Here is an 8,219-nt window from a genome sequence, read left to right on the forward strand (position 1 = left end):
TGGGAAAAGAGACAGATCTAAGGGGGGCTGAAAACTCACCGACCAAGATAAATAATGCTTTCGATATTCTTAAAAGCCAGAAGTAATGCAAAAAACAATCAGCATAAACAAAAATTTAAGATGGAATCTGATCCAGCCCTTGAGGGATCCTGCTTCGCCCACCTCACCTGGTTCTAGGCCTGCCTATCCTCCAGGGCTCCCCACCGAGCACCACCCTCACCCCAACTCCGTACCAGCTCGCCCGGGTACCCCAGCCCCCGGTACGGAGGCCAGCCATAGGGTCGCGGAGGGACACTGGGAACAGGAAAAGGAAGACAGAGATAGAGCCGCACGCTCCCCCCGTGCCCAGCCCCTGCCCCAGCTAGACTCCTGCCCCAGCTAGACTCCAGCCCCACGGGCCCCTGGGGCGCTGTGGCTGAAGGTCCTAACCGTCCTCTGATTCAGAGGACAGCTCTGGCACTAGGGTCTCTTGAGTGCCATCCCCAAAGCTACCACAGGGGGCCGCGCGAGGGCTGGAGGATATTGACGGGGCGGGGAGGGGGTAGGGTGCGCTGGGTCAGGCCGGCCCCTCCCTGTCCAGCTGCGGGAGGTGGGGACGCCCAGGCTCAGAGGTGCGGAGACCGGATCCGCCTTCCCACGGCCCGCTGCGGCTCAGCCCTCTGCTGTTTTGCATGGAGTTTTTTATGTGAATTTCCCCATAACGTCCCTTATTAAATTTTTTTTTAATTCCTCCCTGCCGGTGTCCACAGGCCAGCCTCGCAGGCGGCACCCAGCCCACCTCTGAGGAGCTGAGCAATTGGTCCTGTTTTGCAGAGCAGAAGACTGAGACTCGGCATGGCTGCCTGACCCCACCGTCCGTGCCCCCTGACCCCAAGGCCCAGCCCAAACCTGCAAGGCCCCGGACGTTAGGCCCAGACAGGCGCCCTCGCACCCTGCCCACACCCTTTGGTGCCACTTTGGCTGAGCACCTCCGGCTCTGGGCCAGGAGTGACCGGAGGAGCCGCTGCTCCCTTCCCCACCTTGGCGACAAAGCAGAAATGCGTGGCATTATCAGATTTGTTCCAGAACGTCGCTGTGGACACTGTGAGAGGAAAGAGTTAGGGTGGACAGGGCAGGGCTAAAGGCCAAAGCGCTACCAGGGGCTCACACTGGGAAGATGGTGGTGGCCCCGAGAGGGAGCAGGCAGCGAGGTCGCCTGGACAGAGCCATTTGGAATGCTGGGCTCCATGGACACCGCACACCGAGCAGGGAGGCAGCGGGAAGAAGGAGCTGTCGTCCAGGTGCCCAGCTGCTAGGGCCACTGTTCACCGAGCTGAAACACAGGAGGGAAATGAGGGGCCAGTTGTAATGCACGGAGTTTTCAGGAGAAGAGGTGGGCGCTTCACACTATGTGGTGAGTAAGGAAAGAATCAGTGCAGGACACGTGGACAGACAGCAGTCTGCAGAGGCGGCCAGGAAGAGGGTCAGAGGCCAGAGAATCAGGGAGCGAGGGGAGGGTCCCAGGCCACACACTGCGCTGGTGACCAAACTTTAAATCCGAATCCCTGCCCGCCGTAGCCATATTTTGCTAAAGATTCCCTCCCTCCTTCCTTCTGTCCCTCCTTCATTCCTTGCTTCCATTTAGAAAGTCTGCAGCCCCAGGTGGTCTCCCACCGACGCACAAAGCTAGGAACGTGAAATCGGAAGGCCCTGCCCAGGAGAAGAGGAGGAGGGGTGCGCCCAGTGCTGGGCTGTAGATTTGCCTGTGCTTCCTGGAAGCTGGGACGAATAGGGAAACGGGTAAGTTCCTCAGTTCTCCTTACTGGAAAAGGAGAAGCGTGCCAGCAGCCCCGGGATGTGGCTTTTCTGACAGCTGCTAAAGATGCCAGTGCTGAGTTCCAGGCAGAGTGGCACAGACATGGCTTCTCTGTTTCTCTGTTTCTTCTAACAACTCCTTTGTTGAAGATGCAGCCCAGAGCTCTGGGTGCATCCTGCCCAGGTTAGAGAAGGGAGCTGGAGTCCCTACAGCTGAGATCGTGTCAAAAGAGCCACCCCAGGCCACCTGCAGGAGCCTGGAGCTGCACCTTGATGGGCTCCAGGGTCCAGGTCTGAGGTGCCCGCCTGAAATCCCATCTCCTGGATCCCAAGGATGCAAAGCAAGGCCCTGCTTTCCCCAGGCCTGCAGCACTTTGGGGGTCAGGGAAGGGCACTGTAGGGGGCTGACAGGTCAGCACATCTTCACTGGGGCACTCTCAGGCCACTGCTGTGTCACTGTGCCCCCAGAGACACTCATGACACCCCAATTCCTGGATGACAATGCTGAGCCTGGCTGGGGCTCCAGGCACTCAGGCCAGGGTGGCTGGTCAGAACCCAATGGGCTGTAGTGACACCAGAAAGGAACTTGTCCCAGCTATAGCTCATGTCAGCCCTCCCAAACACAGCCCAAGCCTCACCCCTGACCTAAGCATGGATTGAGCACCTACTGTATACCCAAGTATGGCTTGAGCACCTACTGTATACCAGGTTTATCCTCAGTGCAGAGGACACAGCAGAAACCAAACCAGCCACACACACTAACAGGATTCACCCTATTAGCTGCTTTTATGTTCTGTATTCCTGGTGCTCTGGCATCTAGGGTCCCCTGACTGGAAGGGACAGTCCCTGCTGGAGTGAGCTAATTCCTAGAGACAGAGACCGCATGCACATGCAAACCAGCCCTCCCTGCTGTCTGCCCTAAACCTCCAGTGCCCTGATGGCCCGGGGCTGGGCACCAGACGATACAGGAATGCAGGATTATACAATTTTCCCATCCAAAACTGCTCGGCCCTACCTATTCCTGGTTGCAAAATAAAGAAGACCCTACCGTGGCCCCTGCGCCTCCTGCCCACCCCGGGCCTCCCAGTGTGGCCTGGCGTACCCCCTGCTCTCAGAAAGCAGGCGGCATCCTCTTGTCTTTCCAGTGGCAGGTGCCACCTCGCCTACCAGCCTCCCCACACCTGCACAAGCCCAAATCCTGTTGGGTTCCAAAGGCGGCACTGCCCTGGGGCCCTCAGAACAACTTCACCGGCTGCTCTTCAGAGCCAAGGTCCCAGGAGCCCAGCACTGCCCTAGGGTGGGGGTAATTCAGGATGGTGTGACAATCCCAGGCCGGCACTCAAACCCAGGCTGTGCCCCAGCAAGGGCTCATGAGCCCGGATACAAACACCAAAGCACGACAGCACAGTGGCACAACGGAGGTGGAGGGTCCCCGGGTGCACGTGTGTGGAGCAGCGCATGGTGTGAAAGCTCGTTGACTGACCTTTGGGTCAGTCACAGCCCTGAGACTCTGGGAGACTTAAGTTGACAAGCGTCAGTGGGACCCAGCAAGGCCCGACGTCCCAGGAAGGTAACTCTGCTGGGGACTCAGGCATCGGTGCCAGCCCCCTCCCTGTGCAGCTACAGAAGCCGGCAGGTGCCCACATCACACTAGGGAGCTGGACAGGCAGCTGAGAGGAAATCACCTGTGCGCCCTGGCTGCAGGGCCACGGTGGGCAGCTGCACCAGTTTCTGGTCTGTGCTGCTTCAGTCTCCTCGTCTGTCAACCCCAAGCTCCCAAGGGCTCCCACACGGGAACTCAGGGAGCAGCCCCTGCTTTGGAGCCTCTGATGCATCACACATGGTCCCTTCCAAGGCCCCACAGGCTGGCACTTCCCTCCTGCTGGCAGCCCCTCTTTGCCACCCAGATGTCACCCGTGCCAGGTGCTTCCCTTCCCAGGTTTCTCTGCACACATGTGCAAGCACTGACTCACGCTAGCCAAATGGGAGAAGCATAGTCATGTGAGCACTGTCCAGTTAGTATGAGACACCTGGAGTTGTGGCAGCCATTCGGTGACCATGAGGCAGGAGAGACACAGAAAGATGCTCCCTCTGGTTGTCTGGGACTTCAGCCTCTCGCAGCCCACAACCCAGCCACCTGGGCCCACAGAGGATCTCCTGCTTCCTCCAGGCCCCTGTTCATGAGTGGGAGGGGTAGAGCCAGGCACCCACTTGTGCCCTGCACTCTCCAATCCCAGCAGAAGAGGCCTTGTTCCTGAAACCCTTGCCCTCCATTTGGAAAGGGGAAGTGGACACCGGGCGGCGGCAGCTGAGTGGCGGGGAGAGGCCCAGCTGAGAGGAAGCGGACGGAGAGGGCGAGACCCTGGGCAGAACCAGGCTTAGCCACTGCTCCTGCCTCCTCCGGCTGCTCCTGCCACCAGGACCCCGCCTCTGCCTCTCGCTAGCTCTGACTCCTGCTTGGCTGCCAGGACTCGAGGCACACACCCCGCTGTGGCTCAGCCTCACAGAATGGGCCGGGAGCCCCTTGTTCTGTGTTTACCACAGAGCCACGGTGGCAGCTGCTTAATTTTCTGTTCCCAGCATTCAGCTGCACAGTTTGTACTCAGATCTCCTGGCCACCTGCTGGGTGTGGAATGATAGCCCTCATCTAAAATTGACCTCTGCCTCAAATGCCACCACCTGAGCCTCACCCTTGGGTACGATCACCCAGGACGGGGAAGGCCCTACATCTGCCTTCAGATGGTCTCCAGTGCCCACACGCCACTCCGTGAGCAGCTGGCCCAGGATCTGTGCTCAGGCCAGGTCCGTGCGCTAAGCTTTGCTGTCTCTTCAGGAGCCCAGGAGACTGCTCACCTCCCTCTGCAGCTATGGAGCCAGCAGGTGCCCCACACCACGCTAGGGGGAACAGGAAGCTGGGAAGAAATCACCCGTGAGGGCCCGATACAGGAACAGCAGCTTTGGCCGGGCCTGCTCAGCCCACTCGGGGTCAAGGCCGGTCTGCTACAGGGAGGCTGACTTCTGGGTCACCCACCCTCTCCAGCCCTGCCGTTCCCCTCCTACCTCCGCATCCCACGCTCCCTGCTGAGCTCCTGGGAGCTCCCGAGGAGCTGCCTGCTCTTTTGTTGTTGATACTGTTGAACAAAACATCTAAACACAGAAGAGGCAAAGAAGGTTTGCGGCATCTTAAACTCCGAGATGCAGACTGTGTCTGCCCCACACTGATGACTCTGGTCCCCTCGGGGCAGCTCCAACCTACATCCATGGCCTTCAATGACGTCTCCAGCCCCAGAATTTCGCACACCTGTAAAATGAGTAAGTGTCAGTCTGATCCAAAAGTTTACAAATGTGGCTGTCCTTAGGAAACAGGGAAAGCGGGCTGTCCTGTGTTCTGGTCCCTGCGTGGTGACAGTCACTGAGAACCAGCTGCCCAGTGCATGGAGGGGTGGGGGCAGACCCTTTCCTTGCCAGAGCCTCACCTCTCCTGTTGTGTCCCTAGGTGGCCCCGCTTCTCCAGTGACTTACCCCTCTGGCCCCAAGGGACTCAGGTCGGCCATGCTGCTCCAAAATGACATTGATTGACAGCTGACCCCCTGCCACCCGTGCTCAGCATGGCTCGACCCACACAGTCCCCACACCAATCATTTAACATCTTACAGAGGGGGAACCAAGCCTTGGAGAGGTGACCTCCATTGCCCAAAGCCATTGTGAACTGGCAGAGCCGGGACGCCAGGAAGCCCCGACCCCAGTGCTAGAGAACAGACATCCGCTTGGCTCTACACCGAGGACCATTTCCATGTTAATCAGCATCATCTAGGATTATCCAGTTAATAAAAACGAGAGAAATAGAAGGCAAGAACTTACCCAAAAAATAAACAACAAGAGTGGAGCTCTGTTGTGTCTCTGGCCCAGGCTCCCTCTGTAAAGCGTTGCCCTTCTGTGGCCCTAGCAGGGGCAGCCATCCTTCTCACCTGCCTGTGGCCACAGGGCGGAGCATTGACCAGGGGCCTGACCAATCACAGTGTTTCTCCTGGGATGCTGCAAGGATTGGCCCAGGGATGAACACATGACCCAAACTTGACCAATCAGAGTGTTTCCCTGAGTTTTTTTTTTTTTTTCTTGGTTAGGAAGCACGTGGTTCCTGTCTGTGAAGTCCAAGGTGACTTGATGGAAGTCAGGAAACGGGTGGAAGACAGACACAGAGGAGGGACAGAGAGACAGAAAGAGAGAGCCAGAAACGGAGACAGACAGAGAAAGGAAGCAAGTCTCTGATATCTGTCCCCAAATCTAAAGCCATCTCTAACTCTCCAAGACCGACCCAGTGAATTCCAGTTTACTTACAACCCAAAGGAGGTGATGCCCGAATTCTCCATGTCATTATCTGCTTTAGTGACTCACACTGGTCCGTCCTCCTGTCACAGCATTGTTTATTAACCCTTCACTCGCGGAGGACATTCAGAAGCTCCCCGAAGTCACCATTGCCAGGGGTGCTGGGAGGAGCCCGGCGCGGGGGCAGTTCCCAGGCACCAAGGAGAGCACCGTAGTGTGACCTCATCCCTGCCTGGGTTCGAGTCCCAGCCACAGGCGCAGGAGGACAGAGCCCATGCTGAGACAGTACATGGCCACCGACCTATCAGCTGAATGGGGGGATGAAGGAAGGGAGCTTAGACGGTACGGCCAAATGCGGGTTCAAGAGCAGATTCTGCTCTTCACTCGCTCTGGGAGGCCCCTTCCTCTCCAGGCCTCAGTTTCCCATCTGAGAATACAGCCATCGAATGAAACCACTTCCCAGCTCCTGGCTCCTCCACCGTAAGCCAGTTCCATCTGGCTGTGGAATCCTGAGCTTCGGGACAAACCGCCAGTGTCACCCTCGCAGTGCTGCTATGATTTCAGAGCCCTCCCATCTCTCCTTGGGGACAGGGATGGACAGGGAAGAGCGCCAGCCAAGGAGCTTGCTCCTAAATGTGCTGAGGGGAATTCTGAACTCAGACAGCTCAGGGCTTCAGTCTGAGCTTTGCTGCTTCCTGGCTGTGTGACCTTACGCAAGTGACTAAACCTCTCCGAACTCCATTTCCAAACAGGAGTTATAATAATACACATCGCAGGTTTGCAGAAGGAATTAAATAAAACACCGACTGCAGACCAGAAAGAGCTCTAACCTTTGCTCTTTCTCTCACCTGAAATTTAGGCACAATGCCTGGCGATGAGGCAGCCACTCTGGACCACGAGGAGGTGGCATCCGAGTCGAGTCTCGGGAACAGGGCAGAGATGATGGCAGAATTCCCTCAAGCAGTGCTCAGACAGGGAGCCTGGCGCCCAGCAGGATGAGCCAGCTCTCTGTGTCTCACAACAAGGATCCCCAGGACCCAGCAGATGACAGAGAAAACGCCCAGAGCCAGAGCACCAGGGGGCCTGCAGGGATGTGCCCTAGACACCAGGCCCCGGCCGCCCAGAGTCTGATGCCAGCAGAGCTGCCAGCCTGAGTGTGCTTGACCTCTCCAGTGGTCAAGGGTGACGGCGGGAAAGCAGAGACACCCCAGTCTGCTGTTTGCCCAAGCAGCTCTGTCACCGGTTAGCGTGCCCAGGCCCTGGCACAACACCAGCCCCTGGCAGCCTGGCTTCCAGACAGCAGCTGTGGCATCTTCTCTCCGCACCCCTCTGTTTGAGATGACCCAAAAATAGCCTGTGGTGCTTCTGGCCCCAATGTATAAAGAAAAATCTAGTTTTCCACGAAAGTCATTCAACAGATTTCCCAGAAAACAACTTCAAGTGCTGGAAGAAGCAGGAGGGAGCACAGGTTCCAAGTCCCAAGTGGCAGGCTGGCCTGGCCACCAGGTCTAGGTCCAATGTGGTCATAGTCAAAACACCCCAGATATAAGCCTCTACGTCCTCTTCAGGACATAGACAGTGCAGAGTGCTCTGTATCAGTGAGCTTTGCTGTGTAACAAAACAGCCCAAAAGTTACCAATTTTAACAATGACAACAAAATGTAATGGCAAATGTTTGCCGATCACTCTGATGTAGTCACATCCCACCTAGTATTGTGTCTCAACGTATCATGCTATACTCCATGAATATGCATAATTATGTGTCCATTAAAATTTTTACTAAAAATAAATTTTTAAACAATGGCAAAAAACACTCTTTTCACAAGTCTCTGAGGGAGCCATCCGAGGTTGGTTCAGCCTGATGGGTCTCACATACCCTGGCCTGAGCCAGGGGGCTGCGGCCAGTGACAGCCAAGCCTCGTGTCCAGTGTCCTCGTGGCCTCCATTCCCCCAGCAGCTGGCCCAGGCTGGTTCTGATGGCAGCCAGGCAGGAGCCAGGAGCCGGAGTGGGACTGTGAGGACTTTTAAAGCTTGGTCTCTGAAGTCCCATAATGAGCCAGTGCAGTGGTGCAGGTCTGTCACACCAGAAGACAGAAGACA

General features: G+C 56.9%; 1 long non-coding RNA gene across 1 annotated transcript; it reads right to left on the reverse strand.

Moving 5' to 3' along the window:
* Positions 1 to 4,955: 4,955 nt before the first annotated feature.
* On the reverse strand, positions 4,956 to 5,876 carry LOC134473598 (uncharacterized). Its single transcript, XR_010043912.1, has 2 exons — positions 5,656 to 5,876; positions 4,956 to 5,095 (listed from the first exon to the last, which is right to left on the reverse strand). It is a non-coding gene; the product is annotated as an uncharacterized LOC134473598 (long non-coding RNA).
* Positions 5,877 to 8,219: the final 2,343 nt, after the last annotated feature.

Source organism: Cavia porcellus, unplaced genomic scaffold, assembly GCF_034190915.1.
Source record: "Cavia porcellus strain 051 isolate PalLab524CR breed Dunkin Hartley unplaced genomic scaffold, mCavPor4.1 scaffold_27, whole genome shotgun sequence".
NCBI lineage: Eukaryota > Metazoa > Chordata > Mammalia > Rodentia > Caviidae > Cavia > Cavia porcellus.